Source organism: Trachypithecus francoisi, unplaced genomic scaffold (assembly GCF_009764315.1).
Source record: "Trachypithecus francoisi isolate TF-2019V2 unplaced genomic scaffold, Tfra_2.0 Lachesis_group0, whole genome shotgun sequence".
NCBI lineage: Eukaryota > Metazoa > Chordata > Mammalia > Primates > Cercopithecidae > Trachypithecus > Trachypithecus francoisi.
Genome location: NW_022681453.1, coordinates 102,738,378 through 102,763,936, shown reverse-complemented (window position 1 = coordinate 102,763,936; position 25,559 = coordinate 102,738,378). Strand labels below are relative to the sequence as shown.

General features: G+C 36.9%; 1 long non-coding RNA gene across 2 annotated transcripts in view; it reads right to left on the bottom strand.

Annotated features, from left to right (window-relative positions):
• Positions 1 to 24,322, bottom strand: part of LOC117076885 — a 30,346-nt gene extending 6,024 nt beyond the window's left edge. For both annotated transcript variants that reach the window (XR_004434527.1, XR_004434521.1), the window contains exons 1-2: positions 24,283 to 24,322; positions 13,494 to 13,611 (exon numbers count right to left, since the gene is read on the bottom strand). This is a non-coding gene — a long non-coding RNA (uncharacterized LOC117076885). The remainder of the gene's footprint in view (positions 1 to 13,493; positions 13,612 to 24,282) is intronic.
• Positions 24,323 to 25,559: the final 1,237 nt, after the last annotated feature.

Sequence of the window (25,559 nt, the reverse complement as noted above, 5' to 3'; positions counted from 1 at the left end):
TATAAAAAGTGTCTCATTCATTAAACCGTATTCTTTAAACTGGATTATCTATTCTAAGATTTAAATTTTCCACTCAAGGGAAAATCCAACTCTAGACCTATTAAGATGGAACTTCTTCCTGTCCAGAGTTACAAGATTCTCATGAGATTAAACACATCCAATGACAAGCACTTTTCTTAGTCAATAGTGGTCATTTCTGATATTCTCATTGAGAGGTTTTGCTGACTCTGTCAAGCTTGGGCAGTCGTGGCTTGGCTGAGGCTGGAAGCCTGACAACTGAAATTCAGTCTCTCTTACCAGCTCATTCAGCCTTGATTACCTGATACCTTACACGGGTCACATCCCACCAAGCCACGTAGCCACTGCCTCTCTCGCCTCAAAAACATCACTCAAAACATTTTTTTCTTCAAATCGGAACACTTCCACCACTTCTATACTTTAACATTTTTGTCTTCAAGGATTTCAAGAATTCCATTTACTCTAAGACTCTGGTAGGGATAAAATGTTAAGTCTCTCTCAGTGTTTCCACCTATTCCACAAATGTTTGTTAACAACACTTGAAGGGAGGTAAAACAAAAACAAGAAGCTTTTTAGCAATCTTCTTAGGAAAACAAGCAGAATTGTAAGATGGTCCTCACAATTCCTGCTCTTTTTTTTTGAGACACTTTCTCTAATTTCCTGTCCTTGAGCATGTGTGTGTGGGTGGACAGGAGCTAACCTAATCAAGTGGACCTCTTAAAGGAGAGTCTAGATTTCAGAAAGCGTAATCAGATAGCGATTTGAAGCTGCACTAAATGCTTTTTTGGTGACTTTGTATGAGAAAATTATCATGTTGTAGAGAGAGGGCCATGTGACAGGCAACTCTGGGCAGCCTCTGAGATTTGAGAGTGACCTTCAGTGGACAGCATGAAAACAGGGTTTCCATCCTATGGCTTCAAGAAAATAAATTCTGACAAAAGTCAGTGAGCTTGGAAGAGGATCTTGATCTCCAGATGAGAGTGTGGCTTGGTTTGACACTTTGACTTCAGCCTTGTGAAAATGAGGACAGAAAACCCAAATACACAGTGACCAGACTTCTGACCTACAGCCAATATGAGATAATAAAATATATATTTTTTAAACTACTAAATTTATGGCAATTTGATATGCATTATTGGAAACCAATATGGTGATTACTTATAAGAACCAGAAAAAGATTAATATCTCAAAGAGTTACCCTATGGTATTAATCAGTCTTTTTCACAAAAATTTTAACTTTATTAAGGGTAGAGATCGTCTTGGTTGTCTTATTTTTTTCTACTTTTTCAATCTATAGCATTTTTAAGTTTAGAGTTCAGTGGTAATAAATATATTTATAGCTGTTTTTAACTCCATCACCACTAGCCCCTGCACTTCCTAGTGTCTGATAACCACTAATTGTCATGAGACCCACTTTTTTAGCATATGAATAACCTGTGATATTTGTCTTTTTGTGCTTGGTTTATTTCCGTTAACATAACGGTCACCAGCTCCATCTATGTCGCTGCAAATAGGATTTCATTTTTTTTTATGGCTGAATAAATCCTATTGTGCATACATACCACATTTTCCTTATTTATTCATCCATCAGCGGGCACTCAGGTTGATTCCATACTTTGGCTATCGTTAGGAGTGCTGCAATAAGCATGAAAGTTCCGAGATCTCTTTGATGTACTAATTTCCTTTCTTTTGGGTATATAGCCACGTAGTGAATTGCTAGATCATATGGTAGCTCTATTTTTAGTATTTTGCATAACCTCTCAAAAGGTGGCCGTAGTAGTAATTTGTACTTTTACCAACAATGTACAAGGCTTCCTCTTTCTGCACATCCTCACCAGTGTCTGTCATTACACGTGTTTTACATATAGGTCCTTTAAACTGGAGTGAGATGATATTGCATTATGGCTTTCATTCGCATTTCTCTGATGATTAGTAATGTTGAGCATCTTTCATATACTTATTGGTCATTTGTATGCCTTCTTTTGAAAACGTCTAGATCTTTGGCCCATTTTTTAAATTGAATTATTATTATGATTATTTTCTGAGTTGTTTGAGCTTTTCACATATTCTGGTTATTAATCCATTGTCAAATGGATAGTTCACACTTTTTTTCTCCATTCTGTGGGTTTTCTCTACACTTTGTTGGTTGTTTGCTCTGCAAAAACTTTTTAGCTTGATACAGTCACAATTGTCTATTCTTAGGTTGCCTATGCTTTTGTGGTCTTACACAAAAGATCTTTGCCCAGGCCAATGTCCTGGAGTGTTTCTCCAATGGTTTCTTTTAGTAGATTCATAGTTTCAGGTCTTAGGTCTAAGTCTTTAATCCATTTTGATTTGATTTTTGTGTATAGCAAGAGACAAGGATCTAGCTTTGTTCTCCTGCATATATTTATCCAGTTTCCCCAGGACTACTTATTGAAGACTGTCATTTTCCCATTGTGTGTCTAGTATCCTAGTCAAATATTAGTTGGTTGCAAATTCATGGCTCTATATCTGGGTTCTCTGTTCTGCTCCATCAGTGCATGTATTTGTTTTTATGAAAATACCATGCTATTTTAGACATAACTTTTTAGTAAATTTTCAGGTCTGATATGTGATAACTCCAGTTTTGTTCTTTTTTCTCAAGATTGCTTTGACTGTTTGAGGTCTTCCGTGGTTTCATGTAAAATTTAGAACATATTTCTATTTTTGTGGATTATCATGTATTCCTACTCTTAGTCTAATATCCTGATCAAAACAGGGCACATATTTTTGTTGGATGAATTAATGGATAATATAAGCCAGTAGACATTATTATTTTAAGAAATTTGTCTATGAAAGAGAGGAAGAAATACTTGGAAATGACTTCAGAAAATAGCAGGACTAATTTTAATACTTTTTATCATAATGTATATTTTAGGAAGTTTATAAATATAAGCAAAAGAGATTGAAGGTAAATTAACATCCACTTAATATGATTCTGTCATCATATGAGATATGGACTGTATACTAATTGTCATTTTTGTTTTGGAAAAAACACCTGAGGGAATAAGAAAATATATTTCTTAGAAGCATTTATAGATAACACATAAAATAAAGTCACTTTAACCTTTAACAGTACAAAGAAGCACACACAAATCCACACACACAGAAAATGAATTAACTGAAAACTAGTGTCCCTGAAAAATCCTACATTTGAAATAAGGTATGAGTGAACACGGGAGGCATTACAATCTAATGTTATATGGCAACAAAATCTAATACAATTTGAGACTTCATACAGAGAGCAATCATATCAGGGAGACTGAAGGTAATAGTTCCTCTTTACTAAGTTCCAGTAAGAGCATTGAGAATGCATTGAACATTTAATCCTAGAGATCTCCAGACTGAAAAGAAAAAGAAAAAGAAAGAAATTCATCTGTTACAGATAGGTGAGATGACAGGTATTGGAGGTTGGGGGCTTAGAAGGATTGAGGCATTTGGGCAAAATAAGAAAATAACTTAAAACATCTAATTGACCCAAATCATTCTGGAGTAGGTGAAATTTTCTTCAGTTACCTGGAGAGTGTAGTCCCAGAAGACACTGAAGAAATCACTAGAGCAGTGCTTCCCAAAGGTTACCTTGAAAACTATGTTCTCAGGAATATGAATACACTCTGGAAAGCAGTTCAACCTTAAAATTTCTATCCCCAATGATTTTTTTCCATCACTTTCGACTCTTCATCTTGCTATTTAACATTTTTATCTTGCCTAGGAATTTGTCGTTTCTTTTTGTTAGAAATTGTAAGGTATTTTGTACAAAAATTTATCCAAATATGGTTATTTTGTTATTGTTAACAACAATAAGCAGACTCACAATTTTTCAAATTTCAGGACAGCTAAAGAATACATGTCTTGTTAACAGGAAAGAATGTGTTAATTTGATATAGGGAAGTAAAAAATGAATAGCACTGGTGCATGGAACAGTGCATGTATTAATGCATTTACTGTGTTTTAGGGATATTCAAAAGCATATGTTTACATTTTTAAAAATGCCAGGAGAGAGTTTCTTAATGCTTAAGTAATTCAGAATTCTAAAATAAATGCACCAAGTCATTGCTAGATTTGAATGCTCTTTGACTTGGTTTTCACAGTCACAAATATCGGAAAGCAGTATTTGTCCTATAGTTAGATTTCTTTATTTCCTTTCCTTGGTATTTTTTTTTTAAATAAAAAGAATTTATTAAAATAACCCACAAATTGAATGGGTCTTTATTGAAGTATTTTGTAAAATGCTTAAAAATAATTCCTAAAATTTTTCAGTCATTTTCTTTATGCTGTTTTCATTTAATTGATGGTTTGTTTTATTTTCGTGTCTTTAATTAGTTCTTGATTTTGTCCTTCCTGAAAGAGGTAAGCCTGCTTAACAGGAGCTAGCCTTGGTGAGTCTCTTTCAGGTTTCTGTGTGAGAGATGTTGTGCCTTACAGGCTGCTGATAGAGCAACGTGTGCTGCACAACGATACCCTATGCAGCTCCTTCTCCTCCCCACCTCCTTTACAGCTCCAGTCTTTGAAAGAAGAAACCATTCAAAGATGTTACCCCCTTCCTTTGGACCTTTAGAGCTAGGAGTTGTTACCATTGTGTCTGAAGTGAGTGATGTCAGAGAAGAGTAAGAAAGTGAATCTCAGTCTTTCAAGAGTACAAGCACTTATCTGCCAGAAGAGGGCTAAATGATAACCCTCAAGTCATCTTATCGGGGCAATTGTGTTTCTGCTAAACAACCAGGTAAAGGCTTTTTAAACTACATTTTGTTTACAATAACTTATTTTCTTTTAAGTCAGTTCATTTTTGTCAAAGGAGGTAAACAATATACCTGAGGGTCATTCCATAATGACCTATTTATTCCACTATGCTATTTACCTATACCAGTTGTAAAAATTGATAAATACCAAGGATTGCAGTTGGAACAAGTGAAGGGAATTAGCACTTAATGAGCCATCTCATATTAAATTCATCTAACTGATTTCACAAGGCGTTTCAACCAATTGAAACCATACATAAAAAAGTGTTTTATTATTTTCTCCTAACTATTGACAGATGTATTATCGCGAGTCTACTCTGCTGGTGAAAAATATTCCCTTGACAAAATTTTAGCCTGATTCCATTTTTAAAAAGTAATTTAGAGATGAAATTCAATGCTGCCAATTAAATTTTAATCTCATATTCTTTTTTTTTTTTTTTTTTTTTTGACAGAGTCTCACTCTGTCCTCCAGGCTGGAGTGTACTGGTGCAACCTCTGCTCATGGCAAACTCCACCTCCTGAGAGTCAAGCGATTCTTGGATTCCTGTGCCTCACCCTCCCGAGTAGCTGGGATTTTAGACATGTGTCACCATGCCCAGCTACTTTTTGAATTTTTAGTTGAGATGGGGTTTCACCTAGTCAGCCACGCTGGTCTCGAACTCCTGACCTCAAGGGATCCACTCACCTCTGCCTCCTAAAGTGCTGAGATTACAGTTGTGAGCCACCTTACCTGGCTGTCATATTCATTTTTAAAAATAATAGGTGAGACATGGCTCTGGACTAAAGGCATAAAGTCGTCTATTCTCTTTCAATTTCTTCCATCTTCTCGGGGCTTATTCCTTGTATACTGGTGAGAGGAGAGGAAAAAGAAAAAGATCTTCTACACCACTAATCTTAGTGATTTTGTATCTTCAATGTTAGCATTAAATGCTTCTTAGTTTGTGGGTAACTGCAAAGCTGGAAAGACAGGGTTGTTGACCCTTCTTTTTTTTTTTTTGAGACGGAGTCTTGCTCTGTCACCCAGGCTGGAGTGAGTGGCCGGATCTCAGCTCACTGCAAGCTCCGCCTCCCGGGTTCCCGCCATTCTCCTGCCTCAGCTTCCCGAGTAGCTGGGACTACAGGCGCCCGCCTCGTCGCCCGGCTAGTTTTTTGTATTTTTAGTAGAGACGGGGTTTCACCATGTTAGCCAGGATGGTCTCGATCTCCTGACCTCGTGATCCGCCCGTCTTGGCCTCCCAAAGTGCTGGGATTACAGGCCTGAGCCACCGCGCCCGGCCGGTTGACCTTTCTTAGTGACCCTAGTGGTGATATACATAGTTCATGGCTCAGTCTTTGGTGGAGTGTGTTGTATGGAGGCCCTAGCAGACCTTGCTGGCAGGCATCTCTCCAGGTCTTGGTGGTTCCTTTGGAGATTTGACTGCATCATCTGCTTGTTTCCCATATAATGACTTCACATAAGATTCTTTGGAAGGATTTGATCACCATCAATCCTATAATCCTTGATCTCTACCATCTTCCAACACTCTAACTCAGAGGATAGTAGGCAACAGTAGAGTCCATTTTCCTTAGCTCATCAACACAAGAGAATTAGGATTGGGAATTGTTCTCTTTCTGTCTGATCACAGCAAAGAGTCATTTTTTTTTCCTCTTGATTTCTTTTTTTCATACTAGGATAGGTCAACTCATTTTGCAAATGAACATATATCCAACTGGAGTGAGATGTTGATCCTAGCTTTGAAAGACAACCACACATTTCAGAAGGTTTTTAACATTCTGTTTTATGGTTTACTTCCTTGGGTTTGGAAGGGAGAACCAGTTGTATACCATCCCCCATTTCCTTATCAAAGTGAGAAAATAGGGGTGTCTTCTTTCATGGGTACTAGGAATTTATCAAAGTCCACTATTAAGTCTTGAAATATAAAATTTTCTATTAAGTGTTATGACCCTATCAAGAGATCTACTAAATATGCCCAAACTGAGCAACCTTCTGAAGAAGAGGTTCAGGTGTATTGCAAGGTGTCTGGATCATTAATAAGTTGGTATGTATTCACAGATATCTAGCTGTGACATTTATTCAAACATAAGTGACCCAGCATAATAATTTCATCATTTAAAAAATTGTATGATTGTATGGACTGCTAGGTAATACTAGAGTTACTAGATTTCTAAAATAAATTTTCAGTCAACAAATGTATCATAAGATGCGTTGTGAAAAAAATTCAGCTAATGTGAGAGAATACTAGGCACTAGTATGAATGCCAGTTTCTGATTTCTTAGTGCTATCTCTGCTGCTATTCTTGTTCCCTTAATAGACACATTTTAACAAAGCAGCCAATGTAATTCTGGAAAACAACAAACAAACAAAAAACCCAAGAAACAAAAATCTCAACAAGTTAAATTAAATCAGGCCCTCCAATGGCTTCCATCAGTCTGGAGTAAGTTCAAACACACTGAGAACTCTGTTAAGCTGTTCCAGGGTAACCAGGACTGAGTTATGTTTTAGCATTATCCCCTTTCATTATTTTTCTCTTTTATTTCTCCTCTAGCCACATTGGCTTTCCTCTGTCCCTGGAACGTATTCCACTGATTCATTTCTCTAAATTTTACCTTTGCTGTTTCTTCTTTTCAGAATATTCTTCACTTATTATTTTTCATAGTAGACGTTTTCGCTTCAGGTGAGCTATAGGCTGAGCTGCAATTCTTCAAAAACTTACATTAGGATCCTTAACCTACAGTGTGACTATATATTAAATGCATTTGTAAAGGCAGGGGGGTGGTTCTAGTTCTACAAGACTTTGGGTCTTATAAGAAGAGTAAGAGAGAGAGCAAGGGTGCACTGAGGAAGCAAGGGTGCACTGAGGAAAGCCCACATGAGCACAAAGCAAGATGGTAGCTGCTTACAAACCAAGAGAAGAGGCCTCAAAATGAATTCCACCTGCTGGTGCCTTGATCTTACACTTCCTAGCCTCCAAAATGATGAGAAATAAATTTCTGTGTTTAAGACATTTGCTTTATAATATTTTGTTACAGCAACCTGAGCAGACTAAGACAGGTGGTGACTGAAATGGCACCCCCTTAGAGAGAACTTTCTTGACTGCTCATAACCTTTAACTAGTCCAAAGATTAACATCAAATATGATTTATGACTTGATCTTTATTTTCAGCTTTCAAACTTATTCTCTTTTTTATTATATCATTCCCAATGCTTACCATTACTTCCCTTTTACTTTTTCACTATGGATTGGACTTCTCAGATCCAACTAACTTTAGCCTGTACATAGTAATCACTTCCTTTGATCTAGTATAGTGCTAGGGAATGCCTTATCCTGGGGGCCCTTCCTGGAAACTGTTCTTATCAGGTGTTTCTGTGGTCTCATGAGCAAGACTAAGATAACACAGTATCTCAGTTAAATTTCGCTCTAAGAATTGTTGTAATTGCTATCACAGCAATGCCCACTTACCTGAAAAAAAAAAAAAAGTATAAATCCTTTCAAATCTGCTAAAATATCACATGTGCTTAAACTTAAACAACTAGGCTAAATAGAATATCTCTGGGATTATATTGGTCTTTTTTCTTTATTGGAACATACCATAAAAATGATTGGGATATAATGTGAACAAATATTCAAATATCACAAAAAGTAAAAATTGCAATATACAAACCATATGATTAAATGTAATTTTCTCCAATTTTAAACTATAACTTTTTTTGTCTAAAATAACAAATTAACAAGAAGAAATCTAAAACTATCTTTCCAAACAACTTCCCTATTAATTTGTGAAACTCCCTCCCCATCCTATTTCTCATACACACACACAGAGATCACAGAACAGAAAGGCTTTCAGACCAAATTTAGATATTGAATCCCATGATTTATTAAATCAACTTAAAGCACACATCAAATAGCAGAATGGAAGAGATTAGGTAAATTAATATATTTAGGATATGGTGCAAGTAGGGTAGAAATAATTAGTGAAAACACAAATTACTTAATAATCTTACAGAGTTTGTTTAGGTTTATAATCACATGAAAAATGTATAGCACAGTATATATGCTTTTATATTTCATATTTTTTCTGTAATAAATCATCTCTACCATTACATGTGAATTTATATAATAATTGTAATGTCTCTAGCATTGCCTTGTAATATTACTTTTGAAATTCCATATTACTAAAAATTAGCTATCAATGGCTATTTTTATTGTAAGACATGTTGTATAGAAATTGCACAATTGTTAAATTCCCTTGGAGTCAATTTCCTGAAACATAACATTTAGATAAAGGGAAATGTATCTTCTTGATAATTTTGGAAAAATATATATATATGTATTTATATATTGTGTCAATGTACAGTTTCTATTGTCATCACTAGCATGGCTCTTGGGAATTACTTACCACAGACTGGACATTCAGGGTTACTACTCTCAATAGGTTCTCCTCAAGCCTCAACTGGTATAGGATTTTAGTTAATTAATTAACTTATATTTCAGAGACTGGATCTTGCTCTGTCACCCAGGTGGAGTGCAGTGGCACAGTTACAACTCACTGGAACTCCTAGGTTCAAACTATTTGCCAAACTCAGACTCTAAAGTAGCTGGGATGACAGGTGCACACCACGAAGCCCAGAAAATTGTTTATTTTTTAACTTTTTGTAGGACACGTCTCACTGTGTTGCCCAGGATGGTCTGGAACTCAGCTGCAAGCAATCTTCCCTCCTCAGCCTCCTTAAGTGCTGAGATTACAGGCATGAGCCGTACCTGGCTGGATTTTATTTTAATTTTCAAGTCTTCACAGACATTATTTTAAACTTGATGTAGACAATTAACATTTTTAGCAAAGTCTCAGGATACAAAATCAACCTGCAAAAATCACTAGCGCTCTAATACACAAACAACAGTCAAGCTGATAGCCAAATCTCGAGCAAATTCCCACTGGCAATTGCCACGAAAAGGATAACATATCTAAGGATACAGTTAACTAGGGAGGTGAAAGATCTCTACCACCATTTAGGGTGTGGGTTCCTTGTAAAGGGGGCATTTTGGTCCCCATTCACTTTTCCTCTCTTCTGTCTTTCGTTTTCCTGCCCTTCTGTTTTCTGCCATGGGATACCAGCAAGAAGTCCCTCACCAAATGCTAGCCCCTCAATCTTTGGCTTGCTAGCCTCCAGAACTATGAGAAACAAATTTCTGTTCATCATAAATTACTCAGTCTCAGGGATCCTGTTAGAGCAGCACAGAGAACTAAGACAGCCTAGAACGAGAGGTCAAAGTCCAAGCAGGGTGAGGAGACAGTGCATGTGGCGACAACAACATGCAGAGTGTAACCTCAAACAGTTTTCAAAGAGCATCTATACAGAGTGATAATTGGCGTAGGATATCTGAGCCCCAATGTAGTGAAAAGGGTACCCACATGGGGAAGGAGGTGATAATGAAAAGGGGACATTTGTTACATACAAGGGAATTGATCAAATAAGTAAATATAATAAGGGTGATGAAAACCAGATTTCTTACTGTCAAAGAAAAAAATTCTAGCTATAGAAAGACAAGGAATCTAGACAACAACTGTGGTGCTAGTTATACATTTGGATATATTTGTTAAACACATATATTTGCTAGATATACATCTCTATATTTCTGGACTGTATATACATACACATATATGTGTATATGCTTGCATATGTGTTTATGTACACACACACACACACACACACACACACACAATCTCCTAGCTCAAAATATTTGGCAATAATCACACTTCAATAGTAATGAGTACAGTTATCTCACTGGAAAAAAAATCCAGCCTTCTCATAGAAATGGCTGATTTTTAGGCTGGGTAAGGGAAAGTGTAAGATGAGCCTGGAGCATCTCATGCTCAAAAGCAAGAAAATGTTTAAATAATGTAGGAGATACATCCAAATGACTCAAAAGTCAGTTTCATTGTGTCAGCACTGACCAAACTAAGGATAATTTTGTCATCAAAATCATGGTAATATTATTTTGCACCGAATATTATAAGAAACCATTAATATACATAGATTTAAATAAATGAGTAAATAGAGAGTTTGATAAAAAAAAAAACCGAGATATTTTATAGAGTAAAAACAGCTCCCCACACAAAATTACATAATTATAACATATTACAAAGTGGGGGTAAAACAGTAGCTTCATAGTGGAGAAGTTTGGCTGGTAACACCTTAAGCGATCCAAGTGAACATCAGCAATAATGGGACAAATTGATACTGCATGAAACTTGATGGAAGCAGTGAAAGAAATACACAATTATGACTGTGATAGTTCTGTCTGAAAACCTTATACTGAGGAAACATCAGACAAACCCAAGTAGAGAGACAGTTTGCAAAATAACTGGCCTATAACCTTCATAAATGCCAATGTCATGGAAATCAAAGACAGACTGAATAAATGTTCCAGACAGAAGGAGACTAAGGAAACAAAATATTTAACTGCAGTGGATGATGCTGTTGGAAACACTTGCTATAAATAATGTTCTTTGGATCTCTGACAAAACTTAAAGAGGTTCTGAAGATTAGATGACATAATAAACAGATTCTATGATTGTCCCAATGACTCCCACCCCTGGTTTTCACAATCTAGTGTAATCCCCTTCCTTTTAGTGTGAGCTGGACTTAGAAACTCATTTCTAATGGAAACTAGATAGCAAAGTGATAGGATGCCTCTTACAAAGAGAATGGGGCTCCCATCTTCTGCTACATCTGTTGCTTTTTCACTTTTTCACTCTGTTGGAAGTTTTCTGCCACATTGTCCCCTGGTCTATGGGAAGGCCCACCTGGCAAGCATGTGAGGGAAACCTCTGACTAATAGCTTGTGGGGAGCTGTCTCCTTCAGCTCAATAGCCTGTGAACAACTGAACCCTGCCAATGACCGAGTGAGTGAGCTTGATTCCAGGTCCTCCCTCGGTTGAGTCTTTAGATGAGACCACAGCCAGAGTAAATACCTTGCTTGCAATCATATGATACCACTGGAAGACTTAGCAAGCCACACCTAGATTCCTGATCCACAGAAATTGCGAAATTTAAAAACTTTATTGTTTTAAGTCATTTTGTTTTGTGACTTTTAAAATGCAGTAGTAGATAACTATTACAAATGGTTGGTAGTAATATAAGAGTGTTAATTTGTTGATTTTGATGATTGTATTGTGGTAATGTAAGAAAATGTCCTCATTTGTAGAAAATTCACACACACATTTTGGAGGGTAATTTCTTGGCAAACTACACTCTAATGATTTGAGAAGAAACATTTCTTTGTAACACCTTTAACAATTTATTTTTCAAAAAATGTTTGAAAAGAAAATCAATATAATAAAGCATAGAGATTCTTTACTGTCTGACCCCTTTCTTCTTGAAAATACTATTAGTTCCTGAGTTTACTTTTGATTGTATATTTAGAAAATAACGTTTACTTCTCTAGAAATCATATTGTTTTCCATGGATTTAAGAAAGTGGAGATCAAATATCAAAGTGAATTGTGTGAGTTCAATAGCTAACCCAAATATCTCTTTTCTCTTTATTTCTGAAGGAAGCTTTGATGATGTGGAAATTATTCACTAGAATATATAACAATTATATTACTTGCAGAAATGTATCCCTGCATTACTACAGATAGTTAAGAGTTAACTGAGCAGAAATAAAATTGCATATAGCAGGTAAGAAGAGAGAATAATGACCTGCAGGGCAAACTCATTCTTTTCCTGATTACACAATAACCATTGCTACCCGAGAGCAGAAATTTGGAAAAATGATAATTGTCATTAGGCATTAGACTTCACATTAAATATTTCGATATTTTATTTTCCATAATTTTGTTTTAAACCATGCATTTCAGCTTCTCTATATTTATATTTTTATTTAAGCAACACTTCTTTAAAAAGTGGTCATTAGGTAATATAAATATCTATCTTTACTCCTAAAATAAGAAGAGACATAAAATTTTTGATGTAGTGTAAACCCATATTCACAGAACTTTTATTACTGAGTTTATAGTAACTACTTTGAAAGTATTTCTGCAAACATTTTTTCTATTGAAAAATGTGTGCTCTGTGTAGATGTAATTCTGTATTAAAATTTTATTTTTTTGAATTATTTTAAACAATTTTGCTATGTGGTTGATTACTAATTACCACCTGCTGAGATAAATGAAATCTATGAATAGTCAATGAGACCCTTTGTGATCAACACAAATTCTATAGTGTCTATAAATAACATGAAAAATCAGATAGTATAGGTCAAGCTTAGGCAATCTGTAGTTCTTGTGTTTTCAAGAGAAATGAGAGTCAATACTAAGGACTATATGTCTTTACATCATGTGTTCTTGACTTTTTATTTCTGTTCCTTTCTCTCTACTTTCTTTTTTGTGCATCTCCTGCTTTCTTCATTTATAGCCTCACTTCTAAATATTTTATTCTGTTTTTGTTTTCTGAGCCTATTTCTGCTTCTTCTTCTTATCATTCAACGTTGCCCTGCAAAGATGAACTCAGGTAAGATATTCATATATTTTTCAAGATTACCTTTGATAATAATATTGAAAAAATGTAGAAACATATGATTTAAAAATAAAGAACTTAAGAAAGTTAGTAACAGCTCTAAAGCCAACTGTGATGGAAGACTTTTATACATGGTTTCTATGCTGTAATGCTCCTTGCATTTTTTAACCCAAGGATGTGATCAAGACTACTTACTTTGATGTCTGGGCTGCATAATTTATGGCTGCAGAGGAAAAGTCACACGGAATAAAGACAATGTGCACCAGCTCTCATCTTCAGTGAAATAGGGAATTTTCAGCCATCCTGTTGTTCTCTAGGACCATATAACAATATTAGAGTTATGAAACTATTTATTTGAATCTCAGTCTTAAGAAATTCTTCTTAAACCCTTGCAGGTCCGTGTGGCTTCTTGTAAACATCTTAATTTTAGGAAATTTGGCAGAATGTTTAATTACCAGAAGGAGAACATGCTATTAATCAAATTTGGAATGCTACCATTACAAATAAGTGATTGTAGGCAAATTGAGGATTTAATTGCTTCATTCAGACGCAACATTCTGCTTGCTTTCTCTTCGAAATCTTCCCCAAATAAAGATGGCACAATAACATCTTGAAGAAAGTACTGATAAACCTCATTTAATTTGCTTTCATCCATTTTAAGATTCTATTTCTATTAAAAAGGAATGGCTTGTTGATAAGAAAAGAGTCTCGTATTATGACAGATTCAATCTCCCCAAACAACTGACTTTCATTTTGGCTCCAGTGAAAGAGTATTGCCTGAGATGATATTTATTTTGCTTGTTCCCATATAGTTTAAACTCCATAGTTGAGTCAAAATGTTACAAGAATAAAATGGTCAGAGAACTCTGAGAACTCTTATTAATTTTGTAATGGTGTTGAGAGCTTAACCAAATCTTTTTCTTCCGTAAAGGAATTGCCTTGAGCAAATCAGAGGGCTTTTCTTTTTAACTGCTGCAAAGGGGTAGACCTTTCTCTGGTTTGCTGTGTATGAACTAACAAATGTGGAACCTAGGAATGTCTTAGGGAAACTTGTCTATATTAATTGTGATTTTGGGGATACACACACACAAATAGGCATAGACATGTGTGTGTGTGTATACACATATAAATATATAAAACTACTAATATGAATGAACAGAAAGTAGAAATAAACCAAATGAGGGAAATTCACATAGAAAACATCATCTAACTTCTCTTGCCTATGTGATAATCTTTGTCATGATCTACCATGGGACCAATAATAAAATATTTAGATACATTTAGCCTCTCAACATACATTCTGCTGCTTTTTTATGTTTATGACTATGATAAGCACAAATATAACTTTAGCTACTATTAAAAAGTAGAGAAATGCCATAGAGCTGTTGTTTGTGAAAAATTCATATGGTATTTTATGATTAAATCTAAGGGTCAGTAGTAACGAAATGCCAACTGGTAAAGGAATGGCAGGTGTGGCGAAGAATAGGTATTATTCTAAACGTCTAGAAATAATACATCATCAACACTTCCCTACTTATTCATTCCATGTTCACATTATTTTCATACATTGCACCCAGGTCCACGCTGATGATCAAAGAGACCTGCTGCTGTCCTTAGGCCCTGGGCGCTGAGAGAAGATGGGTTAATGCCATGAAAATCCGTGGACCTACTCATATCTATGAGTTCCTTTTTGTATCTATAATTGTACTTAGAACTGACCCCTTGCAAAAGTTAGATGATAAATGTAGTTCGTATTTGCTACACTCCAGTTTCTCTATATGTGTTTTTCAAAAATCGAAATCCCTACTTTTCCATGTCTTCTGTGTTCTTCTATTTAGTTCACACATAATAATTAAATATTGAGTGCTTATGATGAGCCAGGCACTCAGCTAAGTGCTAGTTACACTTTGGATAAAAAATATTTTTAAAAAGTGAAAATTCCTCTTTTTTGTGGGCGGGGAGCAGGGCTCCAGGCTTAATCCATTTCTACCTATAACATTTCATCCACTTAGGATTAACGGGTGAGTTTTCTGTTAATTTCTAACGAAATAATTATTAACATGGCTTCAATATAATGTCTTCATCTTTTGACAGAAGTCTTCTTTGCATACAGTACTCTCTAATTTCTAAAGAAATGTTGTATGGTGATATGTTTTGGATGTTTGTTCCCTCCAATGTTCATGTTGAAATGTGATCTCCAGTGTTGGAAGTGGGGCTTAATAGGTTTAGTGTCCTACCAGCGGCGATGAGTGAGTTCTCACTTTATTAGTTCCTTTGAAAGCTGGTTGTTTAAAAAAGCCAGACCCCTCCTCCTCTCTCTCTCTGGTTCCCCCTCTCTGCCATGTGACGCACCTGCTCCCCCTCTACCTTCTGCCATGAGCAAGAACTTCCTCAAGTTTCACCAAAAACTAAGCAGATGTTAATGCCATTTATGTACAGCCTGCAAAACCAATAAACCTTTATTTGGAAAAGAGCCAAATAAACCTCTTTTCTTTATAAATGTCTCAGCCTCAGGTATTCATTTATAGCAAAAAACCCAGACTAATGCATATTGTACGCATGTATTTATATGTACATAAATATAGGCATTTTTATAACAAGTATAATTTTAGAGGTGTTAATTTAGTGGGACCCAGAATTTAGAAAAAATATGTCTTCAATAAATTTCTTTCAGAAAATTTTTAAACACTAACCTCAAATATAAGGATTTTTTCCAAAAACATATTATAGCCTTTTTTCCTCTAAAAAGTAGGCACAAGACAACATTCCCTGTAGATTTTTTTTCTGAGTTTCTCTAACTGAAGGAGGCTTTTAGAATTCTATTTGCATTTATCTATCATAGAGTCTCCTCTGTGCTTCTTTTTGTGCATCTTTCTCACAGTTAGAACCGACAAAGAAATACTGTAAATATATTTTATTCTTATTTTATTACTTGCATTTTTGGTAGAAAATAAGGTGATATACTTTAAATGCAAAATAAATCATGACATGTAATGCATGTCATTTATTTAAATTACCCATTCAGACATATTGTTTATAGCGTACTTTCCTTTTGAATATGCCACTTTAGAATTCTCTCATGTAGCATTTCTTAATAACTAAGTACCAATATTTCAAAATTTTAGACATTTTGTTCCTTTTATATACAGGAAAGATTACTTTTGAGGGAATCACCATCTCTTCCTATTATAGAAAAGCTAATAATCTGTAATAAAGCTCAGAGTTTAAAATGTTAATTATAATAAAGAAGGAAAATAAAGTCTTGAAGAATGGCTCTACCATTTTCCAAGTGTCTTAGCCATGAGTTTTACTATTTCACAGGTGCACCAAAAAAGAGATAAATAGTTTCTGTTATTGGTCCACACCGTATTCCAGTGAGGCAGGGGACGGGGTGGGGATGCTGCTTAGGAATCAATAAAAATGCTGTAAGTTTGAGTGAAATTTCAAATGAAGACTCTTTGTGCCATGGGAGTCTCTAACAGCCCATACAATACAGAGACTGCACATGTAGGGACTAATTTATTTAAAAAGTAATTTATTTACACTTGTTATCATGTTTATTTACTTGTTTAAAATCAGAGAAACTCAACACACACATCAGACCAAGAAGAGCAGATCTTGAAAATGCTCTAATAATATTCTAAAATTTTGTTAGCAATTTTGAATTGACAACAAGTCTCCATAAAATGAGTAACTAAACAGTGCAGAAAGGCCACTCGTGTGAATCTTCAAGATTACTTTCCTATTTTGTCTAATATCCAATTATGGAAATCATAATGATAATACTTGTTGAATACATAAGACATGTTAAAACTTCTGGTCACCCATCTCTTTCTCTCTTTTTTCATCAACAGTCACAAACAGTAGTTACAGTTAGTCATGGAATAAAAAGAAAAAAGGAAGAAAAAAGAAGTGTGACAAAGAGGAACTGACAGCCCTGGTGGTCAGGAATAGCTACAGTCTAGGAAAATGATTCCCGGTAGCCTGTTTAATAGCTCTTAGGGAAGTGACAGGAGAAAAGAAAAATACTTACTGAACAACAGATTGTTTGCATAATGATTTTTACTATATATAAGAGAACCATGTTCAACAATCTAGATGCCTTATCTTCTGAAGTCTTTATTTAGGTCTTCATCCAACAAATATTGACTGAGTGTTTACTATGTACCGCATCCTCTTCTAGGCACTTTGAACAGGACAGTGAGCAAAAGAAATACAAATACATGTTTTCACGGTCCTTACATTCTAGGTGGGAAACTGGGAATGAACAAGTTAGTTAACTTAAAATATGTAATAAGTTATATAGTGTTTGGAATTAGCATATATAGTAATATAAACTTCTATAGTGTTACTATATATACTAAATATAGAGTAATATAGATTGTGATAATGTTAAAGAGAAGTATTATATAAAGTACGAAAAGGGTATGGGGGAAATATAATTTTAGTATGGTGGCTATGAAAAATGTCACTGAGAAGGTGCCTTTTGAGTTTGGGGGCAGTGAGGAACTCTCTGTAAGATGTGGGAAAATAATATTCTACATGGAGGGATAACAATTGAATGGACTCTGAGAAAATGAGGTGTTCCTGGCTGTGTCTGCCAAAGAACATGGGGCAGTGAGGTTAGAGGCGTGTGAAGGAGAAGAAGAATAGTAGGATAGGACATGAACTCTCGGAGGTGACAAGCTAAATTATGAAATCCTTCATAAGCCAATGAAGGATGATTCTAGCTTTTTTTCTGTATGAAGAGGAAAACATAGAAAGAATATAATCTGATGTGTATTCAAGACCTCTCTGTTGATTGCCATGATGGTTTCATGAGTGTATACATAAGTCAAATATTATTTAAATGAACACTTAAAATATGTATAATTTTTTTATTTTTATTTTTATTTTTATGTATGTATGTATGTATTTATTTATTTATTTATATTATACTTTAAGTTCTAGGGTACATGTGCATAACATGCAGCTTTGTTACATATGTATACTTGTGCCATGTTGGTGTGCTGCACCCATCAACTCGTTAGCACCCATCAATTCATCATTTATATCATGTATAACTCCCCAATGCAATCCCTCCCCCTCCCCCCTCCCCATGATAGGCCCCAGTGTGTGATGTTCCCCTTCCCAAGTCCAAGTTTCCTCATTGTTCAGTTCCCACCTATGAGTGAGAACATGCGGTGTTTGGTTTTCTCTTCTTGTGATAGTTTGCTAAGAATGATGGTTTCCAGCTGCATCCATGTCCCTACAAAGGACGCAAACTCATCCTTTTTTATGACTGCATAGTATTCCATGGTGTATATGTACCACATTTTCTTAATCCAGTCTGTCACAGATGGACATTTGGGTTGATTCCAAGTCTTTGCTATTGTGAATAGTGTGGCAATAAACATACGTGTGCATGTGTCTTTGTAGTAGAATAATTTATAATCCTTTGGGTATATACCCAGTAGTGGGATGGCTGGGTCATATGGTACATCTAGTTCTAGATCCTTGAGGAAATGCCATACTGTTTTCCATAATGGTTGAACTACCATCCCACCAACAGTGTAAAAGTGTTCCTATTTCTCCACATCCTCTCCAACACCTGTTGTTTCCTGATTTTTTAATGATTGCCATTCTAACTGGTGTGAGATGGTATCTCATTGTGGTTTTGATTTGCATTTCTCTGATGGCGAGTGATGATGAGCATTTTTTCTTGTGTCTGTTGGCTGTATGAATGTCTTCTTTTGAGAAATGTCTGTTCATATCCTTTGCCCACTTTTTGATGGGGTTGTTTGTTTTCTTCTTGTATATTTGTTTGAGCTCTTTGTAGAATCTGGATATTAGCCCTTTGTCAGATGAGTAGATTGCAAAAATTTTCTCCCATTCTGTAGGTTGCCTGTTCACTCTGATGGTAGTTTCTTTTGCTGTGCAGAAGCTCTTTAGTTTAATGAGATCCCATTTGTCAATTTTGCTTTTGTTGCCGTTGCTTTTGGTGTTTTAGACATGAAGTCCTTGCCCATGCCTATGTCCTGAATGGTACTACCTAGATTTTCTTCTAGGGTTTTTATGGTATTAGGTCTAACATTTAAGTCTCTAATCCATCTTGAATTAATCTTCGTATAAGGAGTAAGGAAGGATCCAGGTTCAGCTTTCTACTTATGGCTAGCCAATTTTCCCAGCACCATTTATTAAATAGGGAATCCTTTCCCCATTTCTTGTTTCTCTCAGGTTTGTCAAAGATCAGATGGCTGTAGATGTGTGGTATTATTTCTGAGGACTCTGTTCTGTTCCATTGGTCTATATCTCTGTTTTGGTACCAGTACCATGCTGTTTTGATTACTGTAGCCTTGTAGTATAGTTTGAAGTCAGGTAGCGTGACGCCTCCAGCTTTGTCCTTTTGACTTAGGATTGTCTTGGCAATGCGGGCTCTTTTTTGGTTCCATATGAACTTTAAAGCAGTTTTTTCCAATTATGTGAAGAAAGTCATTGGTAGCTTGATGGGGATGGCATTGAATCTATAAATAACCTTGGGCAGTATGGCCATTTTCATGATACTGATTCTTCCTATCCATGAGCATGGTATGTTCTTCCATTTGTTTGTGTCCTCTTTTATTTCACTGAGCAGTGGTTTGTAGTTCTCCTTGAAGAGGTCCTTTACATCCCTTGTAAGTTGGATTCCTAGGTATTTTATTCTCTTTGAAGCAATTGTGAATGGAAGTTCATTCCTGATTTGGCTCTCTGCTTGTCTGTTACTGGTGTATAAGAATGCTTGTGATTTTTGCACATTAATTTTGTATCCTGAGACTTTGCTGAAGTTGCTTATCAGCTTAAGGAGATTTGGGGCTGAGACGATGGGGTTTTCTAAATATACAATCATGTCATCTGCAAACAGGGACAATTTGACTTCTTCTTTTCCTAACTGAATACCCTTGATTTCTTTCTCTTGCCTGATTGCCCTAGCCAGAACTTCCAACACTATGTTGAATAGGAGTGGTGAGAGAGGGCATCCCTGTCTTGTGCCAGTTTTCAAAGGGAATTTTTCCAGTTTTTGCCCATTCGGTATGATATTAGCTGTGGGTTTGTCATAAATAGCTCTTATTATTTTGAGGTACGTTCCATCAATACCGAATTTATTGAGCGTTTTTAGCATGAAGGACTGTTGAATATTGTCAAAAGCCTTTTCTGCATCTATTGAGATAATCATGTGGTTCTTGTCTTTGGTTCTGTTCATATGCTGGATTACGTTTATTGATTTGCGAATGTTGAACCAGCCTTGCATCCCAGGGATGAAGCCCACTTGATCATGGTGGATAAGCTTTTTGATGTGCTGCTGAATCCGGTTTGCCAGTATTTTATTGAGAATTTTTTTGCATCGATGTTCATCAGGGATATTGGTCTAAAATTCTCTTTTTTTGTTGCGTCTCTGCCAGGCTTTGGTATCACGATGATGTTGGCCTCATAAAATGAGTTAGGGAGGATTCCCTCTTTTTCTATTGATTGGAATACTTTCAGAAGGAATGGTACCAGCTCCTCCTTGTACCTCTGGTAGAATTCAGCTGTGAATCCATCTGGTCCTGGACTTTTTTTGGTGGGTAGGCTATTATTGTTGCCTCAATTTCAGAGCCTGCTATTGGTCTATTCAGGGATTCAACTTCTTCCTGGTTTAGTCTTGGGAGAGTGTAAGTGTCCAGGAAATTATCCATTTCTTCGAGATTTTCTAGTTGATTTGCGTAGAGGTGTTTATAGTATTCTCTGATGGTAGTTTGTATTTCTGTGGGGTCGGTGGTGATATCCCCTTTATCATTTTTTATTGCATCTATTTGATTCCTCTCTCTTTTCTTCTTTATTAGTCTTGCTAGCGGTCTGTCAATTTTGTTGATCTTTTCAAAAAACCAACTCCTGGATTCATTGATTTTTTGGAGGGTTTTTTGTGTCTCTATCTCCTTCAGTTCTGCTCTGATCTTAGTTATTTCTTGCCTTCTGCTAGCTTTTGAATGTGTTTGCTCTTGCCTCTCTAGTTCTTTTAATTGTGATGCTAGAGTGTCCATTTTAGATCTTTCCTGCTTTCTCTTGTGGACATTTAGTGCTATAAATTTCCCTCTACACACTGCTTTAAATGTGTCCCAGAGATTCTGGTATGTTGTATCTTTGTTCTCATTGGTTTCAAAGAACATCTTTATTTCTGCCTTCATTTCGTTATGGACCCAGTAGTCATTCAGGAGCAGGTTGTTCAGTTTCCATGTAGTTGAGCGGTGTTGATTGAGTTTCTTAGTCCTGAGTTCTAGTTTGATTGCACTGTGATCTGAGAGACAATTTGTTATAATTTCTGTTCTTTTACATTTGCTGAGGAGTGCTTTACTTCCAATTATGTGGTCAATTTTGGAATAAGTGTGATGTGGTGCTGAGAAGAATGTATATTCTGTTGATTTGGGGTGGAGAGTTCTATAGATGTCTATTAGGTCTGCTTGGTGCAGAGATGAGTTCAATTCCTGGATATCCTTATTGACTTTCTGTCTCGTTGATCTGTCTAATGTTGACAGTGGAGTGTTGAAGTCTCCCATTATTATTGTATGGGAGTCCAAATCTCTTTGTAAGTCTCTAAGGACTTGCTTTATGAATCTGGGTGCTCCTGTATTGGGTGCATATATATTTAGGAGAGTTAGCTCTTCCTGTTGAATTGATCCCTTTACCATTATGTAATGGCCTTCTTTGTCTCTTTTGATCTTTGATGGTTTAATGTCTGTTTTATCAGAGACTAGTATTGCAACCCCTGCTTTTTTTTGTTCTCCATTTGCTTGGTAGATCTTCCTCCATCCCTTTATTTTGAGCCTATGTATGTCTCTGCATGTGAGATGGGTCTCCTGAATACAGCAGACTGATGGGTCTTGACTCTTTATCCAGTTTGCCAGTCTGTGTCTTTTAATTGGAGCATTTAGTCCATTACATTTAAGGTTAATATTGTTATGTGTGAACTTGATCCTGCCATTATGATATTAACTGGTGATTTTGCTCGTTAGTTGATGCAGTTTCTTCCTAGCCTCGATAGTCTTTACATTTTGGCATGTTTTTGCAATGGCTGGTACCGGTTGTTCCTTTCCATGTTTAGGGCTTCCTTCAGGGTCTCTTGTAAGGCAGGCCTGGTGGTGACAAAATCTCTAAGCATTTGCTTATCTGTAAAGGATTTTATTTCTCCTTCACTTATGAAACTTAGTTTGGCTGGATATGAAATTCTGGGTTGAAAATTCTTTTCTTTAAGAACGTTGAATATTGGCCCCCACTCTCTTCTGGCTTGTAGAATTTCTGCCAAGAGATCTGCTGTTAGTCTGATGGGCTTCCCTTTGTGGGTATCCCGACCTTTCTCTCTGGCTGCCCTTAAGATTTTTTCCTTCATTTCAACTTTGGTGAATATGGCAATTATGTGTCTTGGAGTTGCTCTTCTGGAGGGGTATCTTTGTGGCGTTCTCTATATTTCCTGAATTTGAATGTTGGCCTGCCCTACTAGGTTGGGGAAGTTCTCCTGGATGATATCCTGAAGAGTGTTTTCCAACTGGTTCCATTTTCCCCCTCACTTTCAGGCACCCCAATCAGACGTGGATTTGGTCTTTTTACATAATCCCATACTTCTTGCAGGCTTTGTTCATTTCTTTTTCTTCTTTTTTCTTTTGGTTTCTCTTCCTGCTTCATTTCATTCATTTGATCCTCAATCGCTGATACTCTTTCTTCCAGTTGATCGAGTCGGTTACTGAAGCTTGTGCATTTGTCACGTATTTCTCGTGTCATGGTTTTCATCTCTGTCATTTCGTTTATGATCTTCTCTGCATTAATTAGTCTAGCTGTCAATTCTTCCACTCTTTTTTCAAGATTTTTAGTTTCTTTGCGCTGTGTATGTAATTCTCCTTTAGCTCTGAGAAGTCTGATGGACTGAAGCCTTCTTCTCTCATCTCATCAAAGTCATTCTCTGACCAGCTTTGATCCATTGCTGGCAATGGGCTGCGCTCCTTTGCAGGGGGAGATGCACTCTTATATTTTGAATTTCCAGCTTTTCTGCCCTGCTTCTTCCCCATCTTTGTGGTTTTATGTGCCTCTGGTCTTTGATGATGGTGACGTACTGATGGGGTTTTGGTATAGGTGTCCTTCCTGTTTGATAGTTTTCCTTCTAACAGTCAGAACCCTCAGCTATAGGTCTGTTGGAGATTGCTTGAGGTCCACTCTAGACCCTGTTTGCCTGGATATCAGCAGCAGAGTTTGCAGAAGATAGAATATTGCTGAACAGTGAGTGTACCTGTCTGATTCTTCCTTTGGAAGCTTCCTCTCAGGGGTGTACGCCACCCTGTGAGGTGTGGGGTGTCAGACTGCCCCTAGTGGAGGATGTCTCCCAGTTAGGCTACACAGGGGTCAGGGACCCACTTGAGCAGGCAGTCTGTCCCTTCTCAGATCTCAGCCTCCATGTTGGGAGATCCACTGCTCTCTTCAAAGCTGTCAGAGTCGTTCGCGTCTGCACAGGCCTCTGCTGCTTCCCCTGCTGTTTTTTAGCTGTGCCCTGTCCCCAGAGGTGGAGTCTACAGAGACAGGCAGGTTTCCTTGAGCTGCTGTGAGCTCCACCCAGTTTGAGCTTCCCAGCGGCTTTATTTACCTACTTAAGCCTCAGCAGTGGCGGGCGCCCCTCCCCCAGCCTCACTGCTGCCTTGTGGTTAGATCGCTGCAGACTGCTGTGTTAGCAATGAGGGAGGCTCCCTGGGCGTGGGACCCTCCCAGCCAGGTGTGGGATATATTCTCCTGGTGTGCCTCTTTGCTAAAGCACAGTATTGGGGTGGGAGTTACCCGATTTTCCAGGTGTTGTGTGTCTCAGTTCCCCTGGCTAGGAAAAGGGATTCCCTTCCCCCTTGTGCTTCCCGGGTGAGGCGATGCCTCGCCCTGCTTCAGCTCTCACTGGTCAGGCTGCAGCAGCTGACCAGCACCGATTGTCCGGCACTCCCTAGTGAGATGACCCCAGTACCTCAGTTGAAAATGCAGAAATCACCGGTCTTCTGTGTTGCTCACGCTGGAGGTTGGAGACTGGAGCTGTTCCTATTCGGCCATCTTGCTCCGCCCCCCCATATGTATAATTTTGAATGCTAATTATGGTTCAACAAACGCTGTCAAAAAATTCATCTGGTTGCAACGTTGACAATAGTGCCCCAGGGGCAAGCTGTTGCAGAGATACCTGTCTGGGGTTAATACAATAATGAAGTTGTGAGATCACAATACCTTGACGAAGATGACATCAGTGAAGATGATGAGAAGTGAGCATGTGCTGGATAAATTCTGAAACTGATGAGTATGTCAAGGTTTTCTGTCTAAGCAACTGTGAAGATAGTTTTCTTATTACCTAAGATGCAAAAGATTAAACGAGAAGCAGGCTTGGGTATGGACTAACAGGAGCTCCATTTTAGAAGTGTTATGGCTGAGATTCCTAACAAATATCCAGGTGAAGCTGCCAAATAGGCAGTTGAAATAAAGTTCAGTTCAGTGGGGCAATATAGGCTAATGATAGGAATTTAAGGCTATCTATCTATCTCTCTATCTCTCTCTCTATCTATCTATCTATCTATCTATTTATCTATCTATTTATCTACCATCTGTGTATCTGTCTAAACTATATATACATATATCTCTATATCTGTATGTCTAGGGAATGCTTAAAAGTATAAAACTGTGTGTTATTACTTAGGAAAAGAGTAGACTATGAAAGGGACAAAAATACTAATCTATGGGAGCATTTCCATAATCAGAAGTTGGGGAGATGATATAGGATCAGTAAAGGAAACCGACAGAAAATGGCCAGAAAATAGAAGGAAACTCAAGAAAGAGTGATTAACCATGTAAATTACTATTATTATACAAAGTAAAATGGACCTTTTGAAATAACCTTCACTAAAACCCCGTCTCTACTAAAATTACAAGAAAATTAGATGAGCGTGGTGGTGGGCACCTGTAATCTCAGCTACTCAGGAGCCTGAGGCAGAAGAATCACTTGAACCCCGGAGGCAGAGGTTGCAGTGAGCAGAGATTGCACCATTGCGCTCCAGCCTGGACAACAAGAGGAAAAATCCATCTCAAAAATAAATACAAAAATAATAACCTTTCATACCATTGAAGTAATGTCAATGCTAGGCAATTGAGAGGGAAAACCTTATTGGATAAAGTTTAAAAGAGACTAGGAGAGAAATTAGAGACAGAGAATGTAGACAACCGGTTTCCTGGTTTTTTTTTCTCTAAAGGGATAAGGAGAAT